Below are 13,936 nucleotides of genomic sequence, written 5' to 3' on the forward strand. Positions count from 1 at the left end.
AGTAATAAGCAGTTAATGAAAAGACTCATAACTAGTCAAAGTTCTGAGATCTTCTATTGAGTGCTCAGGCCTAAATGGGACATCTACACCAGCCCCACCCCACCCACAATAGCTCAGGGAACATCACAAAAAGAGGCAGAAAGAAGGTAAGACCTGGAGATGGGGAGGGGTACTATGAAATGTTGTCAGGGCATGGCATGTCCATTATACCCATGAGTTTGCTTCAGCTATGATTACCTGCACAAGATCAAATGAATAAGATCAATCAACATTCTAGCAGGCCATACTAACTGGACTTAGTGGGTTATTAACAAACAAAATAACAACAACGAAAGGAAAGGACTCAAAGTAGGGAGGGAGAAAGTGCTAGGAGCGCCTGGATGAAGCAGAAGGGTGGAGCTGAGGATGCATCATGATCAAGATGCATTGTTTACATGTATGAAATCGTCCAAGAATAAATACAAGTATTCTACTTAAAAATATCAAAGGAGAGCTAAATGGCTTAGTGGTCAAGAGAGCTAACTGTTCTTTCAGAGGACCCAGGTTCTGTTCCCAGCACCCATATGGTGGTTCACAACTGTCTGTAAGTTCAGCACTAGGGGATCTGATGCCTTCTGGTTTCTGTTGGCACTGCACATGGGTGGTGCACAGACATACATGCAAGCAAACCACCCATTATATTTAACTACAACTAAAGCATACAAACACCAAGACAAAAGACGGGTCAGTAGCGAAGAGTGCATGCTGCTTTTGTACCCACACTGGGTGGCATACAATTGCCTCCAACTGGAGCTCTAAGGGATTCACTGCTGATGAGCCATTCCAGCGCCCTGCACTCACGTGCACATGGTCTCTCATCATATTCATAATTTAAAATAATAACATCTTTTTTAAAAGCCCAAAACAAAAACCAAATATGGAAGAATCACTATACAATCATCTAATACAGGCTTTATAAGAAGAAATTGTCATGCTGGGCGTGATGGTGCATATCTGTAATCCCAGCACACTGGGAGACAGAGGCAGGCCGATCCTGTGAGTTCAAGGCCAGCCTGGTCTACAAAGTGAGTGCAGGAAAGCCAAGGCTACACGGAGAAACCCTGTCGAAAAGAAAAAAGAAAAGAAAAAGAAAAAGAAATTGTCTTTAAGTTTTTCATGGGTGCTATAGAAACATTATGTGTGTGTATATGCACTCAAATACACACATACATTTAACAATCCATACATATGTATGCATATATATTTGTGCACATTTATATATTCATACAAATCTGTGGTGAGTAATCAGATATGCTTTCTTGTTGGGAGTGTGCATATGTGTGTGTGCAGGAGTGTGTATGTATGTGTTTGAGACAAGAGTCTCTTGAGTACTGAGATTACAGGTGTACCACCATGTTCTTATCTCTATTTTATTTTCTACCTAATTATTTTTACATATAAGAAATTTAAAGCCCAGTGTAGTGGTGCACACCTTTAATCCCAGCACTCCAGAGGCAGAGGCATGCCAGTCTAGCCTACATGCAGAGTTCCAAGACAGCTAGAGGTACATGCACAGTGTCCAAAAAAGAAAAATAAAGAAAAGTAAAGAAATAAATCTAGATTTACAGATATCTATGCTTAGAGATTGTTTTATTTACTGGAGCATTATTTTTAACTTTTCTGAGACCCTCTTATGTTGTCCAAGCTTCCTTGAACTTAACATGTAACTCAGAATAACCAAGCCTGAACTCTTGATCCTCCTGCCTTAACCGCCCAAGTGCTGGGATTACAGCTTTTTATCCTGCGCTTACGTACACATGTATACAAATGTACCCTGGGTGGATTGAGTATGTGGAGATGGCCTATGTCAGCAAATACAGCCATGGACCAGAGACACCAAAAGACTTCAGAAGGGCAAAAATTATTGTTTGCCAGCCCACGTTGGATACACAGGAGTCTCTCAATTTAGCAGAAATGATTCAAAACATTTCTGAATTTGCCACATGCAAGCTTTCATCATTGTGAGACACAGAAAGGAGATCCAACTACAGCCTATTATGAGCCACCAACAGACTATCACTAAAAAGCCTGAGAGCCATGGGGGGAAAAAAAGGACATAGGAAACAGCCAAGAGATTAGACCTTACCAATGCCAAAACACCTCCACCATCTGGAAGTGCCTGGGACAAGAACTTGACTAAGTGTGGCTACAATCCATCAAGAATTTGCATCTCTTTCTGTCCATTCAAACAGAGCGTCTACAATCAAGTCAGTATGAGAAGGCACAGCCATGTTCTGCAGCCTAGGCTAGCCTTGAATCTCTCAGCTACCTGCATCAGCATCCAGGTATTAGACTTAGACCTGTACTTCCCACCATTCCTGGTTTGTAGCTGTTTCTATTTAAAGATTTTTTATTTTATTTTATGTGAATGAGATTTGCCCGAATCTATGTATTGACTCCATGTTTCTGCCTGGCACCCTAAGAGCCAGAGAGGATGTCGGGTTCCTTGAAACTGTAGTTTCAGACAGATGTGAATGGCCACCTGGTGCTGGGACGCAACCCAGGGCCTCTGTAAAAGTAGTAAGTACTCTTAACCACTGAGCGATCTACCCAGGACCTGTAGTTGTTTTCTAAATCTAAGATAATGATATGTAATGCTGGGTGCAGCGAGAAGAATGGACTCTCTTTACCTTCCCGAAGGCAGGCTTTTTCTGAGAACCTTAGTTCATTTAAGCCAAATGACGATAAATGCACACTGTGCCTGTTTTTATATTCTTTTTTACATTTTCATTATTCCCTGGTTTTAAAATATTACTCTTGAAAGAGTGAGTTTCTTAAGGATTTAGTTGAATAAAAGTTTTAAAACAGACCCCAAATAGTATTTACTTGCATGACTAAAAATGAGAGGCCTCTCAATCTTTGCTGTCTTCATGATGAACACTTTATTAAAGCATAGTCATCAATGATTCTAAAGGACAGTCTCTTCTTTGTTATTCTAAGACAATAGAGTTTTAAAATCCAAAATGAGAAGAGATGTTAAAAAACTTGCTCCTTTTGAGTGTTCAGCCCTAAATTAGGTCTCTATATCAACACCTTTCCCAGTGAGACTCAGGGAACACTGTAAAGGGGGTTAAAAAAATAGCATAAGAGTCAGAGGATAGCATACTGCCTGCTGGACAGGACATGGCATTACAATCACCTGCACAAAATTAAGCCAGTCAATGTCAGTGTGGATGGGATGGAGGGCCATAAAACACCACAGCCGCTAAGTAGTTACAGGCAAGAGATGGCTGTTGAGGGGTCATGGTGGTGTCACTTTTCTTCCTGGTTGTGCTGGTAGGTTCTCCATGCTCATGCAGAAAGCACTATTTGAACTAGGTGGGTTATTTTTAGAAAGAGGGGGGTTGTCCATGGAGAATGGAAGGGGGAAGAGTTTTGGGTCGACATGATCAAGATACATAATACATATGTGTGAAATTGTCAAAGAACTAAAAACAACAACAACAAAGCTTGTTCTCTGCTCAAGACTGTACAGTAAATACTTTTCAGTTGGGAGACACTAATGAAGAATCTTCAGGTCATCCCAGTAGTCACAAGACTGGGAAAGTCCTAAAGACAGTCTTCAGTCTTCCCTTTCCTACTCTTCCTGCTTACAACACTCCATCCTGCCAACTCCACCTGGAATACTTGAGTCATTCCTTAAACCCCAATTCAAAGAACCATAATCTCTGTGTGTGTGTGTGTCTCATGTAGACCATACAGACCTTGAACTCACTATGTAGAAGAGGCTGAACCTGACCTCCTTAGCTTTCTGCCTCCACAATCCAAAGTGCTGGATTACGGGTATACTGATTTCCATCACATTCTTTATGAAGGAGCCTACTTCCTTTATCTTTTATATATTTCCATTATGGGTTTCCAACACGTAATCATAGTCTATGTCTTATCTCTTTCATATATTCCCATTATGGCACTCATCAGACCGTAAAATAAGCTTTCTTTCACAAGTGTATCTTCTACACTAAGCCATAAAGTTAGAAAAATGAAAAAAAAAAAAAAAAAAAAAAAAAAGGATGTAACAAGAATAAATTAATAAAAAATTAAAAAAAAATCTTTTCAATCTCTGCACCCCCAGAATCCCTAATTTTTTTAGTGCTAAAGGAGTGAGTTTATTAGGCCGACATTAGAAAACGAGAAAACCAAAACGAAACTAAAAGCAATGTACTTGAAAGTCTATTTGGCCACTGATTAGTCCGGCTGCCCACAAGAGAGGGGAAGGGCCTGCCTGGGTGTGTTCTGGGCTGGCTGCCTCTTCCAGGTGTTCCTAAGATGAAGCAAGCCTCTAAGCAGTGCAGGACTCTCAACTAAAGCTATTAACAAAGTTTGGCTACCGTTCGAAATTGCTTACCTGGTTTTCAAATATAGTCCCTAAGACTGGAGAAGATATACCCTGTTTTCTCTAAGTTTAAAACTGTCCTAACAGGTTAAAGGGTGTTTTAAATCCCTGAAGTAGTAATAAACTTTTCTTTATTTATTTTTGGTTTTTCAAGACAGGGTTTCTCTGTGTAGCCTTGGCTGTCCTAGGCTCGCTTTGTAGACCAGGCTGGCCTCGAACTCACAGTGATCCGCCTGCCTCTGACAGGTGCGCCACCATGTTCCGCCACTTTTATTTTTTAAAACCGAAGTCCCCTTCAAGCTACTGTAAAGCACTGCTTTGAAGTTTCCCAGTGTCTAACATAATTAACAAGTTTAGCCTATGGGTACTTTAAATGCTCAAAACATAAGCCTAAGCAGTGAGTTTCACCCAATGTTTCTGTATTCAAGTTTGCTTCCATAATAAAATTTAGTTTGTGGAGTGTGGCTACTACTAGCCCCAAACAAAATTCTGTGACTGACTTAATGGGTTTCTGAAGTTAACCTGCCAAGAATGTGACCATCTTTAAACTGGACACCAACAAATATGTGAAGTCATTGCTAATGGTGACTATGCAGCGAACCCCAAAGCTGAAGGGCAATTCAGGTTGTAAGTGAAGAGTATAATCCTTCAGTTTCCCCCCACACTTTTGCATTGTCTGTAAACACTATAATAAAACACAAGTCACTCTTCTTTGGTTTACAGTTGTATCATAGGAAAACACCATGCCCAGTCTGACCCTTCGGTCTTCCAACACAAGACAGGATACACAGCAGGCAGCTTCGAGCACAGGGATACTTTGCAAAGTAGATACGCACAAAACCCACCACCTCACAACAGGCATGTGTCAAAACAGCTTGGGGGGGACGGATACTGTGCGCATCACCCATTAGGGTCGCACGATTACTGTTTCCTCTCAGGAGAAGTACTCTAGGGTGTTTTTCTATACGAAGGCCTTGGTGCAAGGCCTAGGAGGGAGTTTACAACCGCTGCCCAGCCAGAGGACCTCCTGGGACAGAGGAAAGGACAACGGAGCCAGGCCGCAGCCCAGTACTGCACCTTCCCAGTTTCGAGCCGGTCACAGCGAGCGGGCGAGCAGGGCATGCCGCAGATCTCACCCCGCACCCTAGACCAAAAGAGGGTAGGGGCCGTGCAGGCTCCGCCCTCCCCCGCGGGGCATGGGCTCACGACCGCACAGGAAGGCCACGTCCCCAGGGACAGGCACCACTCTATGGTTTGCGGGGGAGGGGTGGGGGACAAACCCACGTGACTAGCACGTAGCCAATCGCTGGACGGCGACCCGCCATCGAGACGGCCGCGGAGGTGGCTAGAGATGCCCGCCGGCAAGTCACAGGCGCCTGTCCATCCTGGCTCCGTGCTCCTAGCTCGGTGCTGCCGCCATCTTCCTGGAGGAAAGGGCAGAGGCAAAGGGCCCCCTCCCCTTCATCACTCCGCACTCACGCCGCCACCTGCCCGCCCCCGGTCGTCTCTCACTATCAGTGGACACCGCATTCCTTCCTAATAAATATCCTTTCCCAATCTCTAGTTTCCCACAGAGCGAAGAATCTCATTACCTGTTCCTCTCTCACTAGCGCGAGGAATCCAAGCTCATAAGGTAGGAACTGTGGCGAAACAGGAACAAGACGCCATCTTGGTAAAGGAGAAGAGGCTACGCTTGACCTCCCCCCCGCCCCCTGCCTCTATATGGCCAACCGCCGTGGGAGGGGCACGGCGCCTGCGCAGAGGCCGACGACAGGGCCGCGTCTACGCTTGCGCTTTGCTGGCGACCGCGGGGGAGGGGACGGACTCCAGGCCCAGGAAGGAGCTGGCAAGGGGCGGGACGGCGCGATGACGCAATCTCTTCGCGCGCGGCGGGGCGGGGCGAGGCGGGGCGGGGCGGGGCGGGGCAGGGCAGGTCCGTGCTGGAGTCGGCTGAGCGTTCTCCGGCGTGTTAGCGGGTAAGCGTGATGGCAGTGTGTCCCCCCCCCCCCACACACACACACAGTCGCGCGGGCTCGAGTCGGGCTGGCCGTCCTGAGGAAGTGCGAGAGAGTTCGCCTCTCGCTTCGGACGCGGGGTAACGGGTGCGGAAGGGGGAGCAGCGCGTGGGGGAGGGGCGGCCGCGCCCTTAGTTTGTGGCTCCAGCGATGGACGCGGGGGCTCGGCGTCGTTCCTTGGAGGACAACTAGACTGGCGGCCCCCATCTGGGGTACTCCTACTGGCCAGGTCCAAGGCGGTGGGGCGGGCGTGGCAAGGTCCCGGTGAGATTACGGCGCACAGTCCGTATGTCGTGTGGTGGCGCGTCAGGCGTTTTAAGAGGAGTTGGGCGAGGTAGCTTTAGATTCCTAGCTACGAAGTACTTCTGGTTGCGTGGCCATCTTCTCGGTTAACGGCGCTATTTGGTCCTGGGGATGAGAAGGACTAGTCGCCCTGAGATGTTTAAGGAAATTCCCTAATTGGAGACAGTGGCTAGTGGTCGTTCCCCCGGGGTAGTGCGACGCCAGACAAAAGGTAGAGCTATGTGAATGACAGGAAAAAGAAAGCATGGAGCGGAGGGAGGCCTCCGACTGAGAGAAGCGGTGAAGTCTTAACTCCGAAGCCCGACCCTAGGCCCAGACCACGCCTGGCCCTTTTGTATCTTCTGGCCTCATTTGTTAAGTGCCGCCCTGCCATGTGTCCTGTGTACTTCCCAGACTCTTAACACGTCTAACTTCTGGTTCAAACCACTGAGGTCACTGTCGTTGTCCTTAACCCAATTTACTCCTCGTGTGTGGAGCGCAGTTGCCTCCCACGTTCTCTGTCTTCTGCTTATCTGCCGTTTAGTTCCTGCTCGCTGTTTGTTACTCAGGACTCGCACCAGATGAGATATGCTTTAGACGGATTAGGTGTACCCCTGGCGTCAAGTATTGGGGTACCTACTGCCTAGCAAAGGGTGCAAGTCATAGTTCTCAGATATTTCCTTAGTAGCTGAAATTATTTTAGTATTTAAGATACGTTATTAAATTAGTCATGCTAACATAAGAAAAAATAGGGTTTTGTAGGGGTCGTGAAAGCTGTTCCTTCAGGATGCTTCTAATTTGAGACTCCTTATTTTCAGTTTTTTGTTTTGTTTTTGATTTTGGTAGTTGCCATTCAGGGATTCTTTGCAGTACCCAGCATCCACACTGTCAGTGTGTGTTGCTGTATCTAATTTTGGTGGTGATTTTCTTAGTTGTAAAGCTTGTCCCGACCCTTTTTTCATTTTTTTTTTTTTTTTCACCTTGAAGATTTTCTCTTTACAGCGCACCACAGCTCTATAAAGAACAAGAGCTTTTAAATGAGATCAGATTCTCATTCAGGTTTAGCTGGGTAACCTAGGGGAAGGAGGTGGGGCCTCCGTCTATTATCATTCATGAGTGTAATTCAGCTCCCTTTGATTGTGGCTTGCTGCCCTAAGCTCCATTAAGAGTGTTAGTGTTGTCTTGCATAATGTACTTGTACAGTCCTTAAATCTAAGAAATCTAAATGGCAAGACAGTCCAGGCACTTTGGATGAAAGCTCTCCAGGAACCTACACTGAGAAGTCTTTAGGGATTAGGGGTAATGTATACAAATAGAACAGTTTGTGTACATGAATGATGGGTCCTATTTATGAGTATTCCATTGCTTTAAATGCCACTTGCAAAACAAGTTTCTAATGTCAGAAATACACTTTTGTTTATCTGTTGATCTTTTGTATCTTAATTGGGGTGATAGTATTACTCTCTGGAATAAAGAAGCTGTGGTTTGAGGATAAAGAACTTATTAATAACTTCTGACATCTGAAATATGCAGTGTGAAAGAATAAATTTTTAGTTTGACACCCCGCCCCCTTTGGATCATCTTAGATGAGGGGGATCTAATTGATCTGCATTCTGTACTTAGCAAACCAAGTGCTTCTGAAATTCAGTGTTCCTTTCTCAGCTCTTCTTTTGGCATTACTAGGGATAGATAGTTCACTTGGTAGAGTGCTTGCCCCCAAATGCAAGATTTCTGGGTCCTTATTACACCCCCACACAAAGCCAAAACCCCTTTTTGTTTTGTTTAATAAATTGTCAGAAAACCATGGTGGATCCAAGCTATGTTTGGGTGTAAGGTAAAGAATTCATAGCCTGGCATTCTCCATGTTGAAGGATCATAGTGTGTATTCACCACTTCTGTACTATACCATCAGGATACTTACTGAAAGAAAAGAAACTGATAATGAAAATTACCCTTCTTTCGTCTGAACTGACCCAGGACCTCAAAATGGCTGGGGACTAGGGTCAGTAAAACTAAGGAGATTCAGGGATGTAGAAAAGGTACCCATGACATTTCCTGTATCTTGTGGTGGTTTGAAATAAAACACGTACAATAATAGTGAAGGCAAGCATCGACATTTCTACTCTTCAGGTATTTATCCTTCCATGTAAACAAAGGTTATTTTCCCCAATGCTTAAAAAAAGAAGTCATACGGATTCCAGTTTAGAATTGAATTAATTATACCAATTTGTGGAAACACAATGACTTAGTATTTTTAGGTCTTGGTTTTTTCTAATCCTAAATCTGCTTATAGTCAAGTAGAGCATTGTATCCCTGCAGCCCCAGCACTGGGGAAGCTGAAACAGGATCGTTAGGTTAGTGTGAGCCTTGATTACAAAGACTTTGCTTCAAAACCAAACAAGACAAAGAACCTAAAATGTATCCTGGTGTATTTGAGTGTTCTGTTGTGTTTTGAGACGTGGTTTCTTTGTTGCCTAGACTATTGGAGAACTCACTGTATAGTCCAAGTTGGCTTCAAATTTGTAATCTTTCTGCCTCTGCCTCCAGTGGTATGCTAGCATACCTGGTTTGATTTTTTTTTTTTTTTTTTTTTTTAAGATTTATTTATTACATATACAGTGTTGTGCTTGCATGTACATCTGCACACCAGAAGATGGCACCAGATCTCATGATAGATGGTTGTGAGCCACCATGTGGTTGCTGGGAAGAACAGACAGTGCTGTTAACCTCTGAGCCATCTCTCCAGCCTCCCCCCCACCCCCCGTTTGATTTTTATTATTTTATCCTTGTTAAGTATTTTCCTGTCTTCATTCCCAAATATTTACTGCTGCATAGAAAAACAATTGAATGCTGGCATGCAGCTCATTGGTAGAACACTGTCTAGCACATATAAAACTAGGGGTTTACTTCTCATTACCACACACAATCACAATCACAGTTCAGAAAGAAACTTTTTCATTTTTTGAGACATGGTCTCCCTGTGTAGTCTACTCTGGCCTCCAGTTTGCAATTATCCTGTCCTTTGAGTGGTAAAATTAAGTGGCACACCCCTACAGCCAGCTAGAAAGAAACTTCGAACTTAACATCTATCTTTTTTAGTACCTTACAAAATAAATTATCTCATTCTGAAAATCTTTGGTGGTGGTGAGACAGGGGTTCTCTGTGTAGCTCTGTGTAGTCCTGGCTGTCCTGGAACTAAAGTTTTTTTGTTCCAGCCTTACCTGGAATATCTCTTCTTGTGAGAGTCACTCAGATACCTGACATTGTAGGCCTATACCTCTTAGCCTACTTTACTGTTGGGCTTTTTTTGTTGTTTTAAGATCTAGTCTCTATTGTGTAGCTGTCCTGGAATTCACTATGTAGACCAGGCTGGCCTCGTACTCACAGAGCTCCACCTGCCTCTGCCTCCCAAGTGCTAGATCAAAGATGTGAGTTACCAAGCCTGGACACCGTTGTTTTCATTTGTTTGATAACTCAAATACTGTGTTTTTTGCATATTTAGTCCTGTCAGCAAAGTAGTTTTATTTCATGATTTTTCTTGATGCACTAATCTCAATAGAGTAGTCTTAGATAATTGTGGCAAACTTGCAATATCTAGGTCCTACTTGCATTTCGAATCTAATAAAAAAATGAGGCAGTTGGGTTATGTTAAACAACTATAATTAATTTTTCCTAGAAATAATAGATCACCATTTTTAGGAGCCTTGTGCATACTAAGCCATAAACAAAGTGTTCTAGGATTTGCTTCACTTTAATCCAGGCAAGTTGGAAATAAACTAATATTGGGCTTGAGTTGCTAATTACTGAAAATGAATAAAGAGTGGTACCTGGGAATTTCTTTTGTTATGATGCTTTTTGTGTTGCTTGAAGTTTTTCATTAGTGTTTTAAAGTAATTATGAGAGTAATGAACATTTTTATCTAATATTGATAATATTTCAAATGGGTTTAGTATCCCTTTTTAAAAACACTGTATTTTATGTATATGAGTGTTTTGTCTGTATGTACATCTGCATATTACAATGTCTGGTGCCCCGGGAGGTTAAAAGTCCCCTCGAACTAGAGTTAACAGACGATATAAGCTGCATGTGGTTGCTGAGAATTGAACCTGGGCCCTCTGAAAGAGCAGCAAGTGCTGTTCACCTGGGAACCGTCTCTTCAGCTCCTAGTTTAAGGAATCCCAGTGTTTAAAGAGTAGCATTTGCTGTTATTTTGGAAAATAACCCTGAATTATATATAAGCAGTTTTCTTAGTATTGTCATGCAGCTTGATTGCTGAATTTAATTCTATATCTCATCAACATATTTATACATGGGTTTCCCTTGCTTTGTTATTGATACATTACTAGAACCTAATTGTTGGCAAATACTTAAAAATTTTTGTATTTGTATTCATGAATGAGGTTGATTTGATGTTTGCTGGTCTTTCCTCACTGAAGGGCCCTTCCTTCTAACTTCCTTTCCCATCTGGATTTGTTGTTGAAATTAAGCTGACTTCACAAGTAAGTTGGAGCACTTTCCTTTCCTCTTCAGTGGCTTGGAATGGTTAACAGTGTTGTTATTGTCTCTATAGGCTTCCATGCTATTCTGCTTTAACTCCATCTTGAGTTGGGCCCTTTGCATTTCTAGGTTGGGTGCATATGTGTTTGTTCTGTTTTCTTTGTTTCTAGATCTTTCTTTCTTCCTTTTTGCATTTATGTATGTATGGGGGGAATGGGCCACATGCTACCTGTGTGTGCTGAGATAAATGGACAACTTGCTGGAGCCTATTTGCTTCCCTTACCATGAGAATTCCCCAGATCTAACTCTCGGTATTGAGGGAGGCTTGAAGGCAAGTATTTTTACCTCATTAGCTGCCTAACTGGCCCTATTGCTGGATTTTAATGGGCTACTTAATGGCACTGGTTCTAGTTTTTGCTCTTTTTTGGTAATTTATAGTGCCACGGATGGTATTCTTTTCTCTTATTTTCAATTTGTGTCCTTTTTTTGTAGTCTGTATCTGTGATTGTGCCTTCTTTTATGTCTGCTCTCATTTCTTTCTTTTCTTTCTCTCTTTTTTTAGGTTTTTCAAGACAGGGTTTCTCTGTGTATTCTTGGCTGTCCTGGAGTCGCTTTGTAGGCCAGGCTGGACTCAAAACTCACAGAGATCCGCCTGCCTCCACCTCCTGAGTGTTGGGATTAAAGGCATGCGCCACTATGCCCATCTCCTGCTCTCATTTCTTTAATTGGATTTGCATGAAGAATTTGTTTCTGCCAGGCATGGTGGCACATGCACTGGAAGACAGGGGCTGGTAGATCTCTGTGAGTAAGAGGCCAGCCTAGTCTACAAAGTGAGCTCCAGAACAGCCAGAGAGAGCTATATAGTGTGGCGCTGCCTCAAAAACAAACAAGATTCTTTTTTTTCAAAGATCTAGTCTTTGATTTTACTTGTCCTATTTTTACCATAATTTCATTTTTTATCTTTATTAATTTCCTTAGAAAATTTTTGTCATTTATGGATATTTTTAGGGACAAAATTAATCTTTCATTTATTCTGATGTTTTACATCCAGATTGCAGTTTCCCCCTTTCCTCTCTCCTCTCAGGGCCTCCCCTCTCTCCCAATCCACTCCGCCTCCATTTCCTTCCAGAAAAGAGCAGACCTCTCAGGGATATCAAGCAAACACAGCATGTCAAGTTGCTGCTGGACAAGACAACCCAATAGGCACAGCTCCCTCCTTCTTTTATAAGCTAGTTGGGTTGCATAATAAAGTTTAATTGCTAAGAAACAGAGTCAACATCCCTACTTATTGGTTGAATGTGCTTTGGTTAAAGGGCAAATGTGCACATTTGTCAAACAGCCTTAAGGAAATATATATCAGTCCACCCTTTTTGGTATAGTTAGAGTTTCCTTTTATGTCCTGTGATCAAGGCCAGTTTTTTTTTCCTCCCAAAATATTTAATTAAAAACGATAGAATATTGGTGAAAGAATCCTTGATGAGCGGATAGAGAAGAGATATTCTGATACAGAAATCTCAGATAACAGAACCAAGCTCAGTTGTAACGTTAAAAACAAAACCAAACAAAACCAAACAAAAACCTGAAGAAGAATATGTTGAATACAAAGATGATCTCATTTTAGAATATCAGCCAGAAAATCCAATTAAAGCATTGGATTTCAACGTCAGTGGAAATAAGCCATAAATAGAAGAATTGCTTCCACTTGATCATGGTGTTGCTATTTCAGACTGAAGAAGTACTTTTAAGGCATACTTGGCCCCAGTACGTTTGCCCTAAACAAATAAAAATGGTTCTTGCCAATTTCTATGAGACTAAGAAAATAGCCAGTGTCACCTACAATATCTATGCCTGTAGCATACACTGTAAGGATAAACACCTTCTTGCGTGACTGTGAGAATGATGGAAATTTTGAACATGAAGACTGTCATGGTGGTAGTATCCACTGGTGTGGAGGGATTCTGCTAGGATCAGATCATTGCAACACATCAACAACTGTGCTAGAAATACACTAGTGGAGAACTCCACAAGTTTGGGAAAGAAAAGGTGAAAAAGTTAGGAATGAGCTGTATGAAAGACTTAAGACAAATATCAGCCCAGTGGCTCACATTTTTAGTCCCAGAACTCAGAGACAGCCACAGTTGGATCCCTGTGAGCTAGGGATACATAACAGAGATTACAAAACAAAACTCATAAAACTAAGACAGATACATAGAGGTGGCCTTGAGTTTAGTGACCTCTTGCTCAGCCTTCCCATGTTGGGGCTACAGGTATGGACCAGCATATATATCCTTATATCCCCCCAGCCCACACCATTGGTGGGTACCTTTCCTATTATTTCCTAAAGGTACTATTCCTACAGTCAGGGTATAGCTCTGACAAACCTATATTCCATCTGGCCCGCTTCTCACTCCTTTAGGTCTTCTTTAGTTTTTCTCCTAACCTTAACTTTTCAATTTTGCTGAGATAGTTTAATATTTTTAGTTGTCTATTGATAACATTTTTCATGGATGTCCTCTTTATTTAAGGGACCTTAATTTACTCTCCTATTACACAGTTCCAGATAGCTGGTTAATGTATAGACTCTGGTATTTGTGGGTTTTTATTTTGTTGGTTTTTCGAGACAAGGTTGTCTGTACAGCTCTGGCTGTCCTGACCTCACTTTGTAGAAGAGGCTGGCCTTGAACTTTCTTTTGGTAGGTTTTCTAATTTTTTCAACCGCAAGGCTTATAAAAGCCACTGGGAAAGGAGAACCTAGACTATAGCCTTG

At 42.7% G+C, this 13,936-nt stretch overlaps 1 protein-coding gene and 1 pseudogene across 3 annotated transcripts in view; one reads left to right on the forward strand and one right to left on the reverse strand.

The window, feature by feature from the left end:
* Positions 1 to 6,130, reverse strand: part of Hdlbp (high density lipoprotein binding protein) — a 63,018-nt gene extending 56,888 nt beyond the window's left edge. Inside the window, exon 1 of one of the 3 annotated variants that reach the window (XM_051154382.1) lies at positions 5,968 to 6,130. The gene's annotated coding sequence lies outside the window, so the exon portion shown is untranslated. Of the gene's footprint in view, positions 1 to 5,452; positions 5,532 to 5,659; positions 5,775 to 5,967 lie in introns of those variants that run through there. The other 2 variants (XM_051154383.1, XM_051154384.1) reach the window with 2 other exon arrangements.
* A 5,286-nt stretch (positions 6,131 to 11,416) lies between these two features.
* On the forward strand, positions 11,417 to 13,438 carry LOC127196087 (protein IMPACT-like; annotated as a pseudogene).
* The last annotated feature ends 498 nt before the right edge of the window (positions 13,439 to 13,936 follow it).

The sequence above is a fragment of the Acomys russatus genome, chromosome 12, assembly GCF_903995435.1.
Source record: "Acomys russatus chromosome 12, mAcoRus1.1, whole genome shotgun sequence".
In the NCBI taxonomy this organism is placed as follows: Eukaryota; Metazoa; Chordata; class Mammalia; order Rodentia; family Muridae; genus Acomys; species Acomys russatus.